Source organism: Hordeum vulgare, chromosome 7H, assembly GCF_904849725.1.
Source record: "Hordeum vulgare subsp. vulgare chromosome 7H, MorexV3_pseudomolecules_assembly, whole genome shotgun sequence".
In the NCBI taxonomy this organism is placed as follows: domain Eukaryota; kingdom Viridiplantae; phylum Streptophyta; class Magnoliopsida; order Poales; family Poaceae; genus Hordeum; species Hordeum vulgare.
In genome coordinates this window covers 440,799,219-440,823,608 of record NC_058524.1, presented here as the reverse complement: position 1 = coordinate 440,823,608, position 24,390 = coordinate 440,799,219, and the positions used below count along the sequence as shown (strand labels likewise).

At 45.4% G+C, this 24,390-nt stretch overlaps 1 pseudogene; it reads right to left on the bottom strand.

Moving 5' to 3' along the window:
* Nucleotides 1-13,051: 13,051 nt before the first annotated feature.
* LOC123409053 lies at nt 13,052-23,412 on the bottom strand (annotated as a pseudogene).
* Nucleotides 23,413-24,390: the final 978 nt, after the last annotated feature.

Sequence of the window (24,390 nt, the reverse complement as noted above, 5' to 3'; positions counted from 1 at the left end):
AAGGTGACTCCTCCTTCATACGAAGTCACCAGCCTGTCTCCATGACGCTGTAAGAATCCCTTTAACTTTGATGTCGATCTATGTGCCATCTTGAGCGATGAGGATGAGTTTGTCGCCTTGACCAATTGTTATTGGAAACTGGGCGACTTACAGATTAAAGACGGAAAAAGCTAGAAGGAGGGTGACCCGGAGGCGGCTTGAACTGATTTAGCATGAAGTCGAATCTCCAAGAATATTTTGATTTCTTTCTGACCGGGTGATGATTCGCGGGTGGCCCAGTGAGCCATGTAATAGTCTTAGGTATCAGGAAAACAGTATCACAACCGTACTGTATGTTGGATGTTTTGGAAGTTTCAACCTTCATCAATGTGAATCGCCTTTTCCAAACGTGTGTCATATTTTGACGAAAAAGTTGTTCAACCTGTTTATCAAGGAAAACACAATAAGCTGACTCAGTGAGTCGCAAAAAGTAATAAGCTGCCCCAGTGGGTCGCGGCGAGTTATAAACAAGGAACCGGCTCAGTGAGTCGCGGCGAGTTATAAAACTTTTTATAAAACCGCCGACCCAGTGGGTCACGGGGAGTTATAAACAAGGAGCCAGCTCAGTGAGTCGCGGCGAGTTATAAAACTTTTTACAAAACCTTGTGGGTCATAAAATTTGTCGGCTCGATGAGTTGCGACTGGATAGGACGAGTTTGCAAAACTCTAGTGCTACCCCAAGAAGGCTTTTGCAACAGCCCAAATTATTTAGACCGGCTGATCAGGCGCGAGTTAGGCTTAAGTGAACCAATGGTTTGTCTATTTTCCATGCGTTGGCTCTTGCCAGTACCTTTCATGTTTTAACCAAGGCAAGTTCAGGGTCCAAAGGCGGATTGACTTGCCAAGAGTACATGGGACCATAGGGCGATTTGTCCAACACACAGTCCAGTATAACCATTTGGAATGCGTTAATTTTTCGCTAGCCAAGAGGGTATTCAGGCTGAACTCAGTGAGTCGAAGCCCCCAAGTGACCTATGATTAGGGAAAAAACCAGACATAGGATTGCAGAAGCATATATGCTCTTACTGCAAAAACGACTTGGGAGCTTGTAGCCCCCAAGTAAGCCGACTTAATTCTCAAAGTCATATAAGGCACCCATGTTTGAACCGTGCATCGTGGCAACTTTGGTCCTCTTTGGCTTACCAGTATCCTGTTTTGAAATAAGCACAGCATGGCGACTTATGCTCTTTGATACTGATAGCGTCCATGCTTGGACGGCTTATAGAACAATAAACACTCATGCTTTCAAGAGGCTGAAACGGCAAAGGACCCCGAAGTTCGTGGGCGCCATCTTTATTGCTTGATAAATAAAAGATTACAAATTCAAAATTGTAAACATAAATAAGGAGTGTGTAGCTCTAAGTGTAGTATGGTCGCAAGTGGGCGATGTTCCATGGGCGAGTTGTCTCAACCTCTCTTGTTGGCCTATCTGGGCGAAGATCCATCAAGTAATATGAACCGTTACGGAGATTCTTGCTGATGACAAAGGGTCCTTCCCATGGCGGGGATAACTTGTGCATACCAGTATGGTCTTGAATCAACCGGAGCACTAAGTCGCCCTCTTGAAAGGTTCGGCTCTTGACTCGGCGGATGTGATAGCATCGCAAGTCTTGCTGATAAATCGTCAATCACGACGCGACCAAATCACGCTCCTCCTCCAAAGCGTCCAACGAATCTTGACGTGCTAACTCGTTGTCCTGTTCCGCATAAGCAGCAACTCATGGTGAATCGTGTCTGATGTCACTTAGCAATACTGCCTTCGTCCCGTAGACCAGAAAAAAGGAGTAGAACCCGTAGATCGATTTGGGGTGGTTCTGATGCTCCATAAGACTGAGGGCAGTTCTTCAACCCAACATCCCGGGGTACGTTCCAGAGGTACCATAAGCCGGGGCTTGATTCCTCGTAGTATTTCTTGATTCACCCTCTCTGCCTGTCCATTGGACTAAGGGTGTGCGACCATAGAAACGTGAAGCCGGATGTGCTCCCTTCCACAAAACTCTTGCATTGCGCCTTTTGATAAATTAGTACCATTATCAGGAATGATACTATGAGGATACCCGAAGCGGAAAATCAACTTCTTCAGGAACTTGAGAGCCGTGTCTGCATCACAGCTACTAATCGGCTCTTCTTCAACACACTTCGTAAACTTGTCAACTGCCACCAATAGGTGAGTCTTTTTGTTGGATGATATTTTGAAAGGACCAACCATGTCCAGCCCCTAGATCAAAAACGTCCATGTGATGGGGATCATGGGTAATTCCTGTGCCGGCACATGCATCTCACGCCCAAATTTTTGGCAACCATCACATCGGCGAACTATATCCTCGGCATCTGCATGAGCTGTCAACCAATAAAACCCATGCCTAAAGACTTTGGATACCAGGGAGCGTGACCCGGCATGATGACCACAGTCGCCTGGATGAATCTCGTTAAGAATCACACATCCTTCCTCGGAAGAGACACACCTTTGAAATACTCCAGAAGTGCTTCGCTTATGTAACGCGCCGTTATGTATGACCATGGACTTGCATCGACGGACGATTTGGCAGGCCAACAACTCATCAGCAGGTAACTCGCCTCATGCCAGCTATGCTATGTAGGGAATTTCCCAATCCGGGCTAGCACGGAGAGCCGCCACTAGTTGGGACTCAGGAGCTGGAACCGCCAAGTCTTCCTCTGAAGGCTGCCTTACTAATGGGTTATGCAATACATCCAAAAAGACATTAGGGGGAACCGGCTTACATTGTGAACCGAGTCGTGAAAGAGATCTTGATACGGAGTCTAATTACATAGCTGTTCGGAAGACCGGCTTACGCTCGATTCATGGCCCGCCCATGGTACGTATACCTCAAGCTCAAAATGGCCAGCCGTAAAGGGACTATCATGATCAATGGGGACAGGAAGATAGCCCAAGAATGCGAGGAAGGAGACGCGGCTTATGTCGAGTCGGCTTGCGCGGCTGAGGAGCTCAAGTTTCACCAGGCCAATGTTGACCCGGCAGATATGACGCCACTTAAGAGACCCACAATCGACTCAGAGCCGCCCCTCAAGTTTAAACCGACGGTTGACACAAAGGTGATAGATTTGACACCTGGCCACTCAACCAAGCAGTTCACCATTGGAACGGGTCTGGATCCCAAATAGGAAAGTGCGCTCATCGAATTCATCCGTGAGAATCGGGACATCTTCGCATGGAAATCTTCTGGCATGTCGGGTGTTTCGAGAGAATTCGCTGAGCTCCATCTTAATATTGACCCTAAAATAAAGTCGGTTCGGTAGTATCTTTGCCGATTTAATGAGGAACGGTGTAAGGAAATTGGGGAGGAAGTCGCCCGGCTCTTGGCCGTTGGGTTCATCATTGAGGTTTTTCATCCCGAATGGTTGGCTAACCCGGTCCTGGTGCTAAAGAAGAATGGCACTTTCCGCATGTGCATTGACTACACCAACCTCAACAGGGCCTGCCCGAAGGATCCCCTTCGCCCTTCCCCGCATTGATCAAATCATTGACTCTACGACGGGTTGCGAGCGGTTGTGTTTTTTGGATGCCTACTCAGGATACCACCAGATCAAGATGGTGGTGGCGGACGAGGACAAAACATCCTTCATAACCCCCTTTGGAGCCTTTTGTTACGTGTCCATGTCGTTCGGGCTCAAGAGCGCGGGGGCGACTTATCAATGTTGCATCCATAATTGCCTGCACAGCCAGATCGGTCGCAATGTTCACACCTATGTTGACGATATAGTCATCAGGTCCCAGAAGAAGGAATCACTTTTGGAGGACCTCAGGGAGACTTTCGACAATTTGCGCATGTACCAATTGAGACTGAACCCTACCAAGTGTGGTTTTTGGGTTTCCCGCAGGAAATTTATTGGGTTTTCTAGTGTCAGAGTGAGGCATTGAAGCTAACCCGGATAAAATTGAGGCGATCACTTCGCTAGGCAAGCCGGCCAATATCAATCAAGTTTAGCGCATGGCGGGTCGCATCGCGGCTCTAAGTCGCTTCATAAGTCGCCTTGGGGAGAAATCCATCCCTCTTTATCAGTTGGTTAAGAAAACTGATCGTTTTGTTTGGACGGATGAAGCCAACGAAGCCTTTGAAGCCCTGAAGCAACAATTAGCTAAGCCGCCCGTATTGGCTACTCCAACTGACAAGGAGCCTATGCTCTTGTACATCGCTGCTAATTCTGAAGGGGTAAGCGTGGCAGTAGTCGTCGAGCGCAAATAAGAAGGGAACGAATACCCGGTTCAACGACCAGTCTACTTTATCAGCGAAGTCCTAACCCTCTCCAAACAACGCTATCCACATTGGTAGAAGCTGGTTTTGGGGTGTTTATGGCGAGTCGGAAGTTGAAACACTACTTTCAAGAGCATCCTATCACGGTGGTTAGTTCTGCCCCCCTTGGTGATATTATACAGAATTTAGAGGCAACTAGACAGATTGCTAAGTGGGCCATTGAGCTAGGACCTCACCACATGCGGTATACCCCTCGCACAGCCATTAAGTCTCAAGCACTAGTAGATTTCATCAACGATTGGACCAAGTTGCAGATTCCAGAGCACAGACCTGATCACACATATTGGACTATCCATTTTGACGGGTCTAGGCGGCTGGAAGGCTCGGGGGCTGGCGTGGCGTTGACTTCGCCTGAGGGTGACAAATTTTGCTATGTCCTCCGACTCATGTTCCCGTGTACCAACAATGCTGCAGAATATGAAGCTCTGCTCCATGGGCTGTGACTTGCCAAAGACATGAATCTCAGCCGAGTCAGATATTTGGGCGACTCAGATCTAGTGGCACGAATAGTTTTCTGGCACGTGGGATTCCTGAGATCCCTTGATGGCGTCTCATAGGTGAGCCGAGTTGGACGTGGCGGGTCAATTTCATGGCTATCAGGTGGATCACATTGATCGTTGACTTAATGAAGCGGCGGATGCTCTTTCACAACTCGGTTCACAATGTAAACCGGTTCCCCCTAATGTCATTTTGGATGTATTGCATAACCCATCAGTAAGGCTGCCTTTAGAGGAAGACTTGGCGGTTCCAGATCGTGAGTCTCAACTAGTGGCGGCTCTCCATGCTATCCCGGATTGGGCAATTCCCTACATAGCGTATCTCGCACGAGGCGAGTTACCTGCTGATTAGTTGTTGGCCCGCCAAATCGTTCGTCGATGCAAGTTCATGGTCATACATAACGGCGAGTTACATAAGCGAAGCACTTCTGGAGTATTTCAAAGGTGTGTCTCTGCTACTACAACAAAAGACCTTCCAACGGCGCCAGAAATACGTGCTGACGGGAGACTATTCTTGTCTTGATACTCCTCAGCAACGACACCAGGAATCTTTCTGCTACGGCTACGCCTTAAGGGACTTCCTAGGAAAATATGCAAAGGATTTCCCCCGTGGCCTTGGAGCCTTGCGTTGGTGTTCCCTCGAAGCAGAAAGGGTGATGTAGCATAGCGGTGGTAAGTATTTCCCTCGGTTTTGAGAACCAAGGTATCAATCCAGTGAAGGAGTATCACAAGTACCTGCACAAACACAAAAAGGTTGCTCCCAACGCTATGAAGGGGTTGTCAATCCCATATAGATTGTTTGACAAGTGAGAACTGAAAGCGACAAAGTAACAAAGCAAAATAAAAGCGAAAGTGGAAACAATAGGTGTGAATAGACCCGGGGGCCGTAGTGTTCACTAGTGGCTTCTCTCATGAAAGCAAGTAGACGGTGGGTGAACAAATTACTGTCGAGCAATTGATAGAACCGCGCAAAGTCATGACGTCATCTATGGCAATGATTATATCTATAGGCATCACGTCCAAAACAAGTAGACCGATACTTTCTGCATCTACTACTATTACTCCACACGTCGACCGCTATCCAACATGCATCTAGTGTATTAAGTCCAAAAGAACAGAGTAACGCCTTAAGCAAGATGACATGATGTAGATGGACAATCTCATATCTAAGACAAAGCCCATCTTGTTACCCTTGATGGCAACTACACGATGTGTGCCTTGCTGCCCTTTCTGTCACTGGGAAAGGTCACCACACGGTATGAACCCAAAACCAAGCACTTCTACCATTGCAAGAATCATAGATCTAGTTGGCCAAACAAAACCCAAGACTCGGAGAGACTTACAAGGATATCAAATCATGCATATAAGAAATCATCAAAGACTCAAATATATATATCATAGATAATCTGATCACAAATCCACAATTCATCGGATCTCGACAAACACACCGCCAAAGAGGATTACATCGGATAGATCTCCATGAAGATCATGGAGAACTTTGTATTGAAGATCCAAGAGAGAGAAGAAGCCATCTAGATACTAACTACGGACCCGTAGGTCTGAAGTGAACTACTCACGAGTCATTGGAGGGGTGATCATGTTGATGTAGAAGCCCTCCAACTCCAAAGTCCCCTCCGGCAGGGCACCGGGAAGGGTCTCCAGATGAGATCTCGCGGAAACGGAAGCTTGCGGCGGCGGAAAAGTGTTTTCGTGGATTCCCTGATTTTTTTCTGTATTTTAGGGAATATATAGGCGAAGGAGCTAGGTCAGGGGGGCGCTAGGGAGGCCACAAGCCCGGTAGCCGTCGCCGCCCTGGTGGCGGCTACACGGCTTGTGGGCCCCCTGTAGCTCTCCTGCCTTGGCCCTCAAGCCCCCTGATCTTCTTCCGTTCTAGAAAAATTAATTTCGGGGATTTTATTCCGTTTGGACTCCGTTCCAAAATCAGATCTGAATAGAGCCAAAAACACAGAAAAAACAGGAACTGGCACTTGGCACTGAATTAATAAGTTAGTCCCAAAAAAGATATAAAAGGTAAACAAAACATCCAAAGATGACAAGATAACAGCATGAAACCATCAAAAATTATAGATACGTTTGAGACGTATCAGTCTCTTCCGAGGAAGGATGTGTGATTCTTAACGAGATTCACGCAGGCGATTGTGGTCATCATGCCGGGTCATGCTCCCTGGTATCCAAAGCCTTTAGGCATGGGTTTTATTGATTGACAGCTCATGCAGATGCCGAGGATATAGTTTGCCGATGTGATGGTTGTTGGAAATATGACCTAGAGGCAATAATAAAATGGTTATTATCATATTTCCTTGTTCATGATAATCTTCTATTGTTCATGCTGTAATTGTATTAACAAGAAACAGTAATACATGTGTGAATAAATAGATCACAATGTGTCCCTAACAAGCCTCTAGTTGGCTAGCTCGTTGATCAATAGATGATCATGGTTTCCTGATCATGGACATTGGATGTCATTGATAACGGGATCACATCATTAGGAGAGTGATGTGATGGACAAGACCATATCCTAAGCATAGCGCTAGATCGTGTTGTTCCTATGCTAAAGCTTTTCTAGTGTCAAGTATCTTTTCCTTCGACCATGAGATTGTGCAACTCCCGGATACCGTAGGAGTGCTTTGCGTGTATCAAATGTCACAACATAACTGGGTGACTATAAAGGTGCACTACGGGTATCTCCAAAAGTGTCTGTTGGGTTGGCACGAATCGAGATCGGGATTTGTCACTCCGTGTGACGGAGAGCTATCTCTAGGCCCACTCGGTAGAGAATCATCATAATGACCTCAATGTGACTAAGGGGTTAGTCACGGGATGATGTGCTACACAACAAGTAAAGAGACTTACCGGTAATGAGATTGAACAAGGTATAGGGATACCGACGATCGAATCTCGGGCAAGTTCTATACCGACAGACAAAGGGAATATTATACTGGATTGATTTAATCCTTGACATCGTGGTTCATCCGATGAGATCATCGTTGAACATGTGGGAGCCACCATGGGTATCCAGACCCCGCTGATAGTTATTGGCTGGAGAGGTGTCTCGGTCATGTTTGCATGCCTCCCGAACCCGTAGGGTCTACACACTTAAGGTTCGATGACACTAGGGTTATAGGGAATTGTTATACGAGGTTACCTAAGGTTGTTCGTAGTCCCGGATGAGATCCCGGACATCACGGGGAGCGCCGGAATGGTCCGGAGGTAAAGATTGATATATAGGATGGATGGGTTCGGACGCCGGAAATGTTTCGGGCACCACCGGCAACTTGTCGGGACCACCGGAAGGGTTCCGGAGGCCCACCGGGAGGGGCCACCAGCCCCGGGAGGCTAAATGGGCCAAGTGTGAGAGGGAACCAGCCCTGGGTGGGCTGGTGCGCCCCCCACACCCAGCCCAAGGCGCCCAAGAGAGGGAAGGGGGGAAACCCTAAGTCAGGTGGGCCTTAGGCCCACCAGGGGTGCGCCACCCCCTCCTCCCCTCCTGGCCGCCACCTCCTCGCTCCATATAGGTCCACCCTCCCCTTTCCCCTATACATAGTGGGGGTTTTTGGCCATTGGAGACACGGCAATTTCTCTCTCACTCTCGGCGCAGCCCTGCCTCTCTTCTTCCTCCTCTCCCACGGTGCTTGCCGAAGCCCTGTCGGCAGACCTCGTTGCTCCATTGCCACCACGCCATCGTGCTACCGGAGCTCTTCCCCAACCTCTCCCTTCTCCTTGCTGGATCAAGGTGCGAGAGACGTCACCGGGCTGCACGTGTGTTGAACGTGGAGGTGCCATGGTTCGGCACTAGATCAGAATCACACCGCGATCTGAATCGCAGCGAGTACGACTCCATCAACCGCGTTCTAGCAACGCTTCCGCTTAGAAATCTTCAAAGGTATGAAGATGCTCTCACCCCTCTCTCGTTGCTGGTTTCTCCATAGGAAGATCTCAATATGGCGTAGGAATTTTTTTGAATGTTGCTACGTTACCCAACAGTGGCATCTGAGCCAGGTTTTCTATGCGTAGATTCTTTGCACGAGCAGAACAAAAAAGGTTGTGGGCACTGATTTTGTCAATCGCTTGACGCTACTAGTATTATTCTTTTCCGGCGGTATTGTGGGATGAAGCTGCCCGGACCGACCTTACACGTACGCTTACGTGAGACAGGTTCCACCGGCTAACATGCACACGGTGCATAAGCTGGCTAGCGAGTGTCTGTCTCTCCCACTCTATTCGGATTGGATTTCATGAAAAGGGTCCTTATGAATGGTAAATAGCTTTGGCATATAAACATTGTGGCTGTCACGTAGGTAAGAAGGCATTCTTGCTAGAAACCCAAATCAGCCACGTAAAACTTGCAACAACAATTAGAGGACGTCTAACTTGTTTTTGCAGGATTTGACATGTGATGTGATATGGCCAAAGGATGTGATGTTACATGTGTGATTTATGAGATTGTCATGTTCTTGTAATAGGATTCACGACTTACACTGATGAGTATGACAACCGGCAGGAGCCATAGGAGTTGTCTTAATTTATTGTATGAGATGCAACGCCATGTATTTACTATTTTTACTTCATTGCTAACGGTTAGGTGTAGTAGTAGTAGTAGTAGTAGTAGTAGTTGGCGTGACAACTTCACGGAGACACGATGGTGGAGATCATGATGGTGGAGATCATGGTGTCACGCCGGTGATGATGATGATCATGCGATGACCGAAGATGGAGATCGAAGGAGCAAAGATAATAATGGCCATATCACGTCACTATATGATTGCATGTGATGTTTATCATGGTTTTCATCTTATTGCTTAGAACAACGGTAGAATAATAAGATGATCCCCCTTAAAATTTCGAGAATGTATTCCCCTAAGTGTGCACCATTGCGAAGGATCATTGTCTCGAAGCACCACGTGATGATCGGGTGTGATAGATTCTAACGTTCGCATACAACGGGTGTAAGCCAGATTTACACACATGAAACACTTAGGTTGACTTGATGAGCCTAGCATGTACAGTCATGGCCTCGAATACGAGAGACCGAAAGGTCAAACATGAGTCGTATTATTGAATACGATCAGCATGAAGATGCTCACCATCGACGACTAGTCCGTCTCACGTGATGATCGGACACGGGTTAGTCGACATGGATCATGCAACACTTAGATGACTAGAGGGATGTAGATTTAAGTGGGAGTTCATACATAATTTGATTATATGAACTTAATTATCATGAACTTAGTCTAAAAGTTGTCTTTACAAATATTGTAGATCCAATGGCTAATGCACCTGTCAACCTCAATTTCAACACGTTCCTAGAGAAAAACAAGCTGAAATATGATGGTAGCAACTATGCGGACTGGGTCCGCAACTAGAAGCTCATCCTCATTGCATCCAAGAAGGCGTATGTCCTTGATGCGCCGCTAGGTGACCCTCCTGTTCCCGCGGCAGCCCAAAATGTTAAGAACGTCTGGCAGACGCGGAGTGATGACTACTCTCTGGTTAGGTGTGGCATGCTATACAGTTTAGAAATGGGGCTCCAAAGGCGTTTTGAGCAACACGGAGCATATGAGATGTTCTAGGAGCTAAAGCTAGTTTTTCAAGATCATGCCTGGGTCGAGAGATATGAAGTCTCCAACAAGTTCTTTAGTTGTAAGATGGAGGAGAACAGTTCTGTTAGTGAGCATATACTCAGAATGTCTGGGTTGCACGGTCGTCTGACTCAGCTTGGAGTCGAACTTCCGGATGACGTTGTAATTGACAGAATCCTCCAGTCTCTCCCACCAAGCTACAAGGGTTTTGTGTTGAACTACAACATGCAAGTGATGGAGAAGACCATTCCCGAGTTGTACTCAATGCTGAAATCTGCTGAAGTAGAAATCAAGAAAGAGCATCAAGTGTTGATGGTCAACAAGACCACCAGTTTCAAGAAGGGCAAGGGTAAGAAGAACTTCAAGAAAGACGGCAAAGCCGTTGCCGCGCCTGGTAAGCTAGCTGGCGGGAAGAAGGAAAGGAATGGACCCAAGCTTGAGACTGAGTGCTTCTATTGCAAGGGAAACCATCACTGGAAGCGAAACTGCCCCAAATACTTAGCGGATAAGAAGGCTGGCAACATCAAAGGTATATGTGATATACATGTTATTGATGTGTACCTTACCAGCGCTCGTAGTAGCTCCTGGGTATTTGATACCGGTGTTGTTGCTCACATTTGCAACTCAAAACAGGAACTGCAGAATAAACGAAGGCTGGCCAAGGACGAGGTGACGATGCGCGTCGGGAATGGCTCCAAGGTCGATGTGATCGCCGTCGGCACGCTGCCTCTACATCTACCTTCGGGATTAGTTTTAATCCCTAATAATTTTTATTTAGTACCATCTTTGAGCATGAACATTGTATCAGGGTCGGCAACTCATTTAAGTCAGAGAATAATGGTTGTTCTATTTATATGAGTGATATATTTTATGGTCATGCTCCGCTGGTGAATGGTTTATTCTTGATGAATCTCGATCGTGATGTTACACATATTGATAGTGTGAATACCAAAATATGTAAGGTTGATAATGACGTGTTGGAAATATGCCCTAGAGGCAATAATAAAATGGTTATTACCATATTTCCTTGTTCATGATAATCATCTATTGTTCATGCTATAATTGTATTAATAGGAAACAGTAATACATGTGTGAATAAATAGATCACAATATGTCCCGAGCAAGCCTCTAGTTGGCTAGCTCGTTAATCAATAGATGATCATGGTTTCCTGATCAAGGGCATTGGATGTCATTGATAACGGGATCACATCATTGGGAGAATGATGTGATGGACAAGACCCAATCCTAAGCATAGCACTAGATCGTATTGTTCGTATGCTAAAGCTTTTCTAATGTCAAGTGTCTTTTCCTTCGACCGTGAGATTGTGCAACTCCCGGATACCGTAGGAGTGCTTTGGGTGTATCAAACGTCACAACGTATCTGGGTGACTATAAAGGTGCACTACGGGTACCTCTGAAGGTGTCTGTTGGGTTGGCACGCATCAAGATCGGGATTTGTCACTCCGTGTGACAGAGAGGTATATCTGGGCCCACTCGGTAGAACAGCATCATAATGAGCTCAATGTGACTAAGGAGTTAGTCATGGGATGATGTGCTACGGAACAAGTAAAGCGACTTACCGGTAACGAGATTGAACAAGGTATAGGGATACCGATGATCGAATATCGGGCAAGTTCTATACCGACAGACAAAGGGAATTGTATATGAGATTGATTGAATCCTTGACATCGTGGTTCATCCGATGAGATCATGTGGAACATGTGGGAGACACCATGGGTATCCAGACCCCGTTGATGGTTATTGGCCGGAGAGGTGTCTCGGTCATGTCTGCATGCCTCCCGAACCCGTAGGGTCTACACACTTAAGGTTCGATGACGCTAGGGTTATAGGGAATTGTTATACGAGGTTACCGAAGGTTGTTTGGAGTCCGGGATGAGATCCCGGACGTCACGAGGAGCTCCGAAAATGGTCCGTAGGTAAAGATTGATATATAGGATGGATGGGTTTGGACACCGGAAATGTTTCGGGCACCACCAGCAATGTGTCGGGGCCACCGGAAGGGTTACGGAGGCCCACGGGAGGGGCCACCAGCCCCGGGAGGCTACATGGGCGAAGTGTGAGAGGGAACCAGCGCGTGGGTGGGCTGGTGCACCCCCCACACCCAGCCCAAGGCGCCCAAGAGAGGGAAGAGGGGGAAACCCTAAGTTAGGTGGGCCTTAGGCTCACCAGGCGGTGCGCCACCCCCTCCTCCCCTCCTGGCCGCCACCTCCAAGCACCATCTAGGGTTGCCATACCCCTTAAGGGTGGGAACCCTAAGGGGTGCGCCACCCTCCCCTTTCCCCTATATATAGTGGGGGGTTTTGCCATTGGAGACACGACGATTTCTCTCTCTCTCTCTCGGCGCTGCCCTGCCTCTCTTCTTCCTCCTCTCCCACGGTGCTTGGGGAAGCCCTGCCGTGAGACCTCGTCACTCCATCGCCACCACGCCGTCATGTTGTCGGAGCTCTTCCCCAACCTCTCCCTCCTCCTTGCTGGATCAAGGTGCGGGAGACGTCACCAGGCTGCATGTGTGTTGAACGCGGAGGTGCCGTGGTTCGGCACTAGATCGGAATCACACCGCGATCTGAATCACAGCGAGTACGACTCCATCAACTGCGTTCTAGCAACGCTTCCGCTTAGCGATCCTCAAAGGCCTGAAGAAGCTCTCACCCCTCTCTCGTTGCTAGTTTCTCCATAGGAAGATCTGAATATGGCATAGGAAAAAATTTGAATTTTGCTACGTTACCCAACAATGGTTGCCAAAAATTTGGGCGTCAGATGCTTGAGCCGTCTCAGGAATTACGGATGATCCCCATCACATATCCGTTTGCGGTCTGGGGGCTGGACATGGTTGGCCCTTTCAAAATGTCGTCCAACAGAAAGACTCACCTATTGGTGGCGGTTGACAAGTTTACCAAGTGGGTTGAAGCAGAGCCGGTTAGTAGCTGTGATGCAGACACGGCTGTCAAGTTCCTGAAGAAGTTGATTTTCCTCTTCGGGTATCCTCATAGTATCATTACTGATAATGGTACTAATTTATCAAAAGGCGCAATGCAGGAGTTTTGCAGAAGGGAGCACATCCGGCTTGACGTTTCTGCGGTCGTACACCCTCAGTCCAATGGACAAGCACAGAGGGCGAATCAAGAAATACTACGAGGAATCAAACCCCGGCTTATGGTACCTCTGGAACATACCCCGGGATGTTGGGTTCAAGAACTGCCCTCAGTCTTATGGAGCATCAGAACCACCCCAAATCGATCTACGGGTTTTACTCCTTTTTTCTGGTCTACGGGGCAGAGGTAGTATTGCCAAGTGACATCAGACACGGTTCACCACGAGTCGTTGCTTATGTGGAACAGGACAACGAGTTAGCATGTCAAGATTCATTGGACGCTTTGGAGGAGGAGCGTGATTTGGCCACGTCGCGATCGGTGATTTATCAGCAAGCCTTGCGACGCTATCACAACCGCCGAGTTAAGAGCCGAGCCTTTCAAGAGGGTGACTTAGTGCTCCGGTTGATTCAAGACCATATTGGTATGCACAAGTTATCCCCGCCATGGGAAGGACCCTTTGTAATCAGCAAGAGTCTCCATAATGGTTCATATTACTTGATGGATCTTCGTCCGGATAGGCCAACAACAGAGGTTCAGACAACTCGCCCATGGAACATCGCCCACTTGCGGACATACTATACTTACAGCCACAGGCTCCTTATTTATGTTTACAATTTCGAATTTGTAATCTTTTATTTATCAAGCAATAAAGCCGGCGCCCACGAACTTCGGGGTCCTTTGCTGTTTCAGCTTCTTGAAAGCATGAGTCTTTATTGTTCTATAAGCCGTCCAAGCATGGACACTATCAGTATCAAAGAGCATAAGTTGCCATGCTGCGCTTATTTCTAAACTGGATACTAGTAAGCCAAAGAGGACCAAAGTAGCCACATTGCACGGTTCAAACTCGGGCGCCTTATATGATTTTGAGAATTAAGCTGGCTGACCTTTTTAATTCTTCCATGGGCAATGGCAATGTCGACAGGAAACCCAGCATGTGTTTTATGGTCGGTGCTCCTTTCCGGGCGGCTGGCCTTTTTAATTCTTCCACTTGCGGTGGCAATGTTGAGACGCAACCCAGCATGTGTTTATGGACTTGATGGGCTCCTTGTTTCCCATCAAGGCCTTCATGGTTATCATGCCTCCCATGTATAACTGCTCTGTGAAAGTCTAAATCGCCTTCAGCTTCAGAATATAGTCGTTCTGCAGGTTGGCGGCTCACGGGCCTACGAAGGAGGGAATGCGATAATTAGCATTTGCAATGTGCTTAGCAACCCTTTTCAGATGAAGGGGTTGATCCTTACCAAAGATAGCTTGAGTCATGTTGGAGATATGATGTTTTAAGCCGGAGAGTTCTTCAAGAACGACTTCTAGCTTCTCCTCGGCTTGTTCCGACCGCTTCAAGAGGGCGGCTTGCTCAGCGTGGGCTTTCTTATCAAATTTGTGTTGTTCAGTTTTCATCTTCTCCATGTCAGCAAGGGCCAGGCAATATTTCTCTTCAGATTTAGCTCGAGCATCCTACTGTTCGGCTAAGTTTTCCTTTAAACCGGCCAAAGTTGAGTCAACCCAAGTCAAGGATTCCTGCAAACAAAATTTGGGGAAGCAAGTTTCAGAACTATTGCAAGCAACATCCCTGACACTTGGGGGCTAATGTATGATTCTTTTCAAGTCATACTTTCATTCAAGACCCGGCTCATCTTTCAAAAGATGATCCGGCCCTTGGGGGCTACAGGTTGAAGTTTTATATTCAAGACCGGCTCATCCCTCAAAAGATGAGCCGGCCCTTGGGGGCTACAGGTTGAAGAAATTTTTTATTCAAGACCCGCTTCATCTTTCAAAAGATGACCCGGACCTTGGGGGCTACAGGTCGACGAAGTTTTATATTCAAGACCCGACTCATCTTTCAAAAGATGACCCGGCCCTTGGGGGCTACAGGTCGACGAAGTTTTATATTCAAGACCTGGCTCATCTTTCAAAAGATGACCCGGCCCTTGGGGGCTACAGGTTGAAGAAGTTTTTATATTCAAGACCCGACTCATCTTTCAAAAGATGACCCGGCCTTTGGGGGCTACAGGTTGAAGAAGTTTTTATATTCAAAACCCGGCTCATCTTTCAAAAGATGACCCAGCCCTGGGGGGCTACACATTGCTGAAATGACACAAAAAGTATGATTCATCATGGATGACCCGCCCATTTTGAGGGCTAATGGGAGGATATATTCACAAAGATAAAAATGACATACCTCATGTTTGACTCGCATCAAGTTGGCCAGGCTTTTCTTCATCTCTCGGCTAGCTTCCAAGCGGCTCACAAAACCGGAGTATAATTCTTCAAACTCCAATTTTTCATAATGGGGAAGCTTCAGCTTGGTGATATCCTTCTCTGCTGTTGGGGCGTCTTTTGGCGTATGCTTGGTTAACACCGCAGTTGCAGGCTTAGAGTAACCAGTACCAGTAACAACTACTGTATCTAGGTCTTCAAGTGCCTTGGAAGAGCTTGGCGGGTTGACATTTTCAGTTACTTCCTTCGGAGGGCTTGAAGGATCAATCCGAACATCAGGAAAATCATCCAAAAGGTCATCATGATTCGCCGCTGGTTCTGCACCATATTCTAGGACAGAGGCACTCATACCAAACACTTCAACTGCCTTAGGAGCAGAAGACGAGTCGCCAGTTTTCCTTTTCTTTGCTTGTGCTCTGAGATGTAAAGGCACCAAAGTTAAGATAGGCATCAGTATTGGGAAGGAAAAAAGGCTAGTAAAGGAACTTGCCCCTAAACACAAATCATTGGGGGGAGAGTCGACATTGCTGAGTCGCCGGATGAAGGAGGTGAAACCTGACGAACAAGAATTCAGGGAGTGAACGAATGGCGAGCAAATCTTACACAGGAAGGAAAAGATACTCGTGGGAACGTACCTCACTTTGCTGTTTTTGACCAGTTGCTTTTTCAGGTAACCCAGACACAAAATCTCCAGAATGGCTTCGGTTATGGCGTTTAGGGGTGTAACTCGCCTTCTTCAAAAGGAAATTGGGGTCCAGATGCGCATTCGGGTGAGACATGGGAACTTTTGCACAGATCCGCGTGGCCGGCTTGGGGGGAGAAGAAGTTGAGTCGGAAGAAATAGAAATTACATAGTCAGCGTCATCCTGGCTCCCATAGTCATCATCCTACGGACAAAGGTAATGGAGCATAAGTATAAGACAAAACGCAGTAATAAGGAAAAGATAATTTTTACCTCTGATTGTTCTTCGACGGCCCGAGACTCGCAACCGACAGATGACTCCTTGGCGGCGTCTTTAGCCTTGTTCTTTTTCTTCTTAGGAGGCGGCTTGGTTGTTTTTTGGACAGTCACTTTGGGCTTTCGAGACCAAAATGTTGAGCCCCTCTGATTGATATAATGATAGTTCGGATCAGGAAAATGGGTGAACATATTGAAAGAATAAAAGGAGGCGACTTGGATTGCTACCGCTAGAGCCGGGCTGGAGACGCAAAAGGGCTTGAGCCCAATCTTGGCGCAATTCTCTATGGGCTCTCTACTTAACTTCTTGATAATTTCAACAATGTATTCTTCAGTAAGTCTTGCATGGAAGAAGCACTGGAGGTGGTTCAAGCTGCCATCATACTCGCACATTAGGCCGTCCCGGCGACTCAAAGGCAAAATCCTCCACTCCACCCAACAACGGATGAGATCAATCCCAGTCAGCCCATTGTTGGTCAAAGACCTTAGCTTGGATAAAGCAGGGATAAATGTTGATTCTTCTTCTTCAGTTAGTTTTTCTGGCACCTTGAAATTCATGGGCAAATGTTCTTCTCTAAAACCCGGAAGCGGGTTCTCGTCGGGTGGAGATGTGTCGCGGAAATAGAACCAAGACTCTGCCCAACCTTTAGGATGGTTGGGCAAAACAACATATGGGAACCCACATTCACGATGTCGTTGAATTTTAACTCCCCCAAGTTCCAATTAGGGCCCGCTAGCCAACTCGGTTTGGCGGTTCAGATGAAAAAAATTCCTAAACAGTAACACTGTGGGTTATATCTGCATGTAAGCTTCGCAAAACACTTGGAATTGGCAAAGATTGTTGATGGAGTTTGGCCCCAAGTCTTGAGGTTGAAGGTTGAAAAAGTGCGAAGCATCTCTGAAAAACTTTGAGCCAGGAGGATTGAAGCCTCGTTCGAGGTGATCGGCGAAAACGGCTACTTCCCCCTCGGCGGGTTGAGGAATTGTCTCGCCTAAGGCGGTTCACCAGCCAATAACTTCTTTGGGGTCAAGATAACCCGCCTTAACAAACTTATCAATATAAGCGTCATTGACTTTGGTTGGCAGCCAATTGCATTTTGAGATAGTGCCCATAACTACAAAAGGAAGGAACAGGGCGGATTAGCAAAAACCACGGAGTGGCAACTCGCCAGTTAAATTATCTATTGTATCTCTAAAGGGATATTACGACTCGCCATCTAAAATGATCAAAGATGTATCTATGGGAATGTTCTAACTCGCCATGGTGAAGGGAGACGGGTTGCGGCTCTCTAAAAAGGGTTTTTTTCCTTAGGAATATTCTTGATTGGAGACAAACATGTTTCTAACATCAAATGGTAATTTATGGATCTACGAGCGTTTCCAGTAAAGAAAATAGCGCTAGCTGAGGGATCGAACACTACAGGAACATGGAAGAATAATATGAAAAATGGTGCGTAGATCTATGAGCTGCAGAGAAACAACGGATTGATATGAGACTTAACAAGAACTACCGCAATCGTTATTTCATGGGTCTACGGTACCGCATCTAGATTTGACGAGAAGCAAGAACATGAGGCATTCATGGAGTTCTAATGGCGCCCTAAGAAATATGAAGGTTCGGATCTACCTCTACTGAGAAAGGGAGATTTGCGTGGAGGAAGAAGAAGATGCCCGGCAAGGAAGTCCTGCAACGACGGCCGCACCTTCGACTGGATCAGGAATTGGCCGGACGACGACGATCTGCGATAGAGCTTTGGTAGTGACGAAGCGGTCGAGGGGTGGCTGGAGAATATGATGCGTCTCAAAGAAGGAAGTGGTGGTGGGTGGCGTTGCCTTCCCCCGCAGCTATTTAAAAAGCCTGGGGATGGAGACAAAACGGCACGCGCGGGAATAGAGGTGACAGATTGAAAACCAACGGTGATGGCGCCTAGATTTTCGGGATAACAGGATGAAGACGAAAAAAAGATCCGTTGGGAATGATGTCATCGAATCCCGGAAATGGAGGAAAAAGGTGATGTCATCAATAAATGACCTGGCGGCTCAGACAATTTGGGAGAGATGACGGCTTGTCGCCTATAAAAAGGATGGGAATAGTACGAGTCGCACAGGATGAGCATGGAAATTAATTGGCGTCAACAAATTCAAGTCAACTTGGGCCTAATGTTGGGGATATTACCTGCGGTATGGCCCGCCCTATTGGGCGGGGTCAGGAAAGCGGCGACTCATACATACCTGGTTAGTGTAAGCCTTGGCCCAGGCCTAAGGCGTGTGGAGAGATCTTCTTCAGAAGGCTGCCAGGGCCCATGAGCGAGATGGCGGTTCAGGATTGATGAAGAAGATAAGTCGCCAAGGACGTTTCCTCGCTTGGCAAACACGGCGACTTAGAGATATGGAAGGCCACGATTTGTAACGTGTCTAGGACTTTTGTAAACCCTAGGGCCTCGACCTGTATATAAAGGCGAGTCTCTGGGGCAGATAGATCAAGTTAGAAATCATCGAGAGCTAGGTCAGGCGAGTCACACCCTCCTTGTAGTCGAATCCACCATCAATATACACAAAGCAGGATGTAGGTTTTTACCTCCACACGAGGGGCCGAACGTGGGTAAATCTGAGTCTCGCTTCCGCTCACCCCCTTTGAGTCGCCACCAAGGTGCGATGGCTCCTTCACTAAGTCCTTTCACGAGGACATCTGTCGTGACAAAACCACGACACATACTGAGGCCAGAGCTAGATTTAGTAAGTTCAGCATTGTATCCGCAGAAACTTCTCATATCGCATGTCATATCGCATGGAAGAAATTATAGCGAGTAAGGACGTGTTAGGTAATGAAGAACCTAGTCAGCAAAGCTTTGTGAGTAATGATGAATTTCGGCCTAAGCAGGATCATATTCTTATTCGTGATCCAGTGAAGGTGTCCACCAAAGGGGCACCTAAGCAGAATAGTAGAGGTCGTGGTAAGAATGATCATGAGGTGATCAAAAATGGAAGACCAAAATCGTTTGATGAGAAAACCGGACGTCTATATAGCCTATGCAGACTTTCAGGTCATAACAAGGCCACTTATAACCAAAATCCAGAGTACGTATTAGTATGTGTTTTCGTTTGTTTATTTTACTTATGTTGTTTTGTTTCTGTAATTATTATTACAATCTATAACTTATTTTATGCAGTAATTTGGGTTGAAGACATAAGCGGTGTTATTGCAAGTGTTTACTTCATTCATTTATACAAATAACAAGAGTTTACTTTATTCAATAGTATGGAGGACAATACTTTTCTTTGTATTCGTGTTATGTAAACATATGAGACTTTCTTATATGTGTAATACTATTGTGTTATATAAGACAATATGTATATGTTTTTCATGTTATTTAAGGTATACGATTTTTCCTAATTTGTCATCGTTATGGTTGCTAACTGTGCACTTCAGTCGTCGTCGCTAATTGTGCACTTTAGCCATCGTCGCTAACTGTGTACTTCAGCCGTCGTCGATTGTACTGTTTTTTCATGCAATAAATAGGCACGTCAGTTACTGCGTCGCGGCGACGTGGGGCTTGTGTTTTTTCTCAACAGTGTCGGGGCCGACGGTCACATAATCAGACCTTCAACAACGTAGGGGTCGCAAGGTATATGAACAGGTCGTCGCGCCCTTCGACCGGCAGGGTGGGACTAAAAACGAGGTGTCGCCGGTTTCGCACGCCCGTCATCTCATTTGGGCCGGCCCACGACGTTATAGCCCGTTGTGCAAAAAATTGTACGTCCGCACGGCCGACTGCGTGCACCGACGGTGCCTGCGCAGTTGACCATCGTTGTTTCTTCTCAGTGCACCCAACCGACGCCACGACGCGTTTAGCCATCATCGTGCAAAATTTGTCGTCGGCTCAAATACATTACTAATGAGAGATCGAGATAGCAAATTCTATAGTATTTTCAACAACGACAAAATATTCTATATATTAAAAAAACATGACAATTACCATTACATATAAAATCTTTCAAACACAAAATATCAAGAAGTATATGTGGAAAATATATATGTCTCTTACAAAATGTTCACAACGAAGTACGAAAATCACTAAAATAATCTAGTCCCGTGGTAAACTCAAGCACGCGTGAATCTCCTCCGGTGTCATCTATTTCTTCCTCCTTGCAATCCTAATAACTTTATTTTCACTTCCCCAAGCGTGTTCTTTTCGGAAAAAATAATTTGCGCTATCATTAGTCTCTGCAAAACAAATCATGTTAGTACACTATAAAGTGTTCATAGTAAAGAGAACTATTATTAGTTTTGTACCTCTAGAAAAAAAGCAAGCCCATTTATCATCATTCCAATTTTTAAAGCAATGAAGAACAAATAATGCACACGACTTCCTGATGCATATAATTAATAATAAATAATTATGCATCACACACATATAATACACCAACATTATATTCAACTACATAGTCACCCATCTTTTTGTTGAGGCATGATGTAGGTTTTAATAGACTATGTGGATACATCCGGATACTGCACAACTCCGATCGCATTTGCTTCTGCAATATCTGCTCCAATTTCTCTTCTCTAAAAATAACAATAACAACGCGAGAAACTTTTAGTATATAAGGTAAACACATGATGGTTTGGCAATGCAAATGTGTATTAAAACCTACCAAGTCCTCAACGAGTTTTCTAGTTACACCATCAAGTTCTTTTCCCATCAACGAATCTAGAACCTGGAACTCTTCCTTTTCCTTATGCATGACGACCATAACAAAATGGGTGTCATCCTTTTTAATAGCCATATAAGACTGCATAAAGAAAAGAGAATATAACCAAAATCAATGCAACAAATACATTTGTTATATTAGTGCATTATTTGTATACCTTACAACCACTGGAACATACCTTAGGTGTTTTGAAATACTCGTTGAGACACCTATTCACGGGTACATTTTTGTTTGACACTTTTACATAGTCGTTACCGTCGCCCTTCTTACCATTTCTACAATCAAGCAGCCACTTCACCCTCCAAGTCCACAATATATAACGTTCGTCTTTAGCTTCCCCCAGCAAAAAAGATGAGTACGCATTGATAACCTGAAAATTATATAACAAATGTAATGATTGTACTTTGTTGTAAAATATAATGTTAAAAATGAAAATAACTTACATCACCACTTAGCCATCTGTGGTTAAGAATCTGAGAAGCTCTTTCTGCAGTCAAAGCGTCGACCAAATCATCATTGAAAATTTGTGTAGGTCTATGTTTCTTTGAGCGCTCACATACGCGCACTAACTGAACAGTCACTTTGATCACATCGACGTCATCACTAGATTTCTTAACATCTTCTTTGCTAAACAATTCTGCAAATCACAAATCAAATATTAGTAAACATAATTATATAATAAACTTTGTTTAAAAAATTGATTCATAACAATCTTACTTGCTTTGGAAGAACATTTTGCACGCTTGATGGGTTTAACAACAACAAAATGAGACTTTACGGCTTTTGATGCAATGCGTTTACATTTGCCAAGCACCTCTTCCACTTGCTCATCTACTCCGTTAGAATGACTCGGTCCGTGTGATGATATTTCATTTGTCTTTAAAGACGTGACCGCCTTCTCATCTGATACATCAGGTACTTTGATAGGATCACTTCTATCACCCTTGAAGCTATCCGGATATTCAGGAGTGCAATAATAAGGTACCTTACCATGACAATTCACATCGCCACCGTCACCGTCCTTTTGCTTATTCATTTTACCATGAGAAGATGTGCGATAGTCGTCCATATCAGAATGAAAAACAAAATTCCTTATCACGAAATGCACTATCATTTGTAAATTCATTAATGTCACCATATAGATTGTCTTTTTCTTCTTCCATGTTACCGGTTTTATAGAACACACCGGTTTTGTTCATTTTCTCAATCATCCTCTAAAAAAGCATTTATTCATCAGAGTTATGTAAGTCAATGAAATACATTATGCATGATAGTAAAAATGTGTTGCACCGTTACGCATGCGCATAACTCTGGCAAGTGAAGCATGTCCTTGCGTATTTCCTTCAGCTCATGCCAAATGCGGTCCATAACAGGCTTCTGGCTCACGGAAGCCATTGATGTGTTGCCTTTTTTATTCCTTCCACTAACAGTAGACTTTTTTGTACTTGATTTTTTATTTTTTTCAGCTTGTTCTTGAGAATTTTTTTTCACCCTATACTCATATGTAATATTGTCATCAATCTACAAGAGCAATAATTAGAGAGCGATAATTATACGTCAAAGTTTAGACAATAAATTGAACCATGGAAATGTAACAATAAAAGAAGAAAATACAGATTACCATTCCAACACCCCGACCATAATCATAGTCATATTTGTCTCTTTTCTCCGCTAGAGCTTCCATCCAGTTCCTTATCAAGGGGCTCATAAGTGACAACAGATCATATTTTGAACCTATAACGGGTTGTACCTTCTCCCAATATGCATACTGCAATACACCAAATATGTTTGAATAATACATATTTGACTTACATTACATAAGTAATAATTTGAAAACAAACAATAAAATATATCTACTAGAGCTTCCGTCTAGTTGAACTTACTTATCATATTTTTATCATTAACTAAGGCATAATACTCCTTCGGAATATATTCATGAGAGGCTGGTGCGATTACTGTTCCTAACAAAACTGAAAATGTCATTCGGACAAAGTCATCATCTGTGTTTTCATTCCTCACAATCTTATTGGTTAGATCATCAATCATGATCTTACCCTTTTTTGTGTCCACAAAAATAATTGGTATTTTGTTCATATCTTTTTACCCTTCCTTTCTAAGAAAACCAACAACATCAACTCCTTGATTTTTCAAACCAGATATAGAAAACACATCATCAGGCCCTACGGAAATAAGGCCTTTACAACCAGATGCCTCTTGAACCATGAATTTTTTACTATGATGATTGTAGCCTTGGAACAAAAAGTAAAGTAAAAATTCACGCATCTTTGCGGATGGTATTTGTAACATGCCTTGCAAATCCTTTTCATAAAATGTAAATTTTTTACTTGCTGAAAGTTTGTCAACAAGGCTAACCCACTTCTTAACTGAACATGGAAGCACACCATCGATATTCATCCTTCATAATTTTAAAATATTGTCACGTATGATAACTCATTTGACATGTGAATACTAACATGAAAGCATCATAAATATAGTTACCCAAAGTAGAAGGTCGACGGCGGACGGCAGACGATGCAACAGCGGTCGTACGGACGGCGGAGGGCGCGGCGACGTACGGACGTAGATGTGTGACGGCAGACGAGGTGATAGATCACACCACCGTATGGAGGACCGAGGGAGAAGGGAGAGAACACAACGGCCGCGGGAAGGATGGAGGGCGGCGGGTAGTCTAGAGCGAGGAGGGGGGGTGGGCGGCGGCAACGAGATCACGTCGGGGTAGGGCTAGGTGTGGGAACAGATTGCATGCACGTCGGTTATCCTGTCGGGCGCGAATACCCTACTATGGCGACGTCAGCTGAGATCACAACAGGGCAACTAACGACGTCGACAGGAGTCTAACTCTTCTCCTCTTTTTTTATATTAAAGACGGAAGGGGTGTTACAATGCGATCTTGCTACTCCCATTCATCATCCGACCCAATTTTTTTCCATGCTTCCTAAT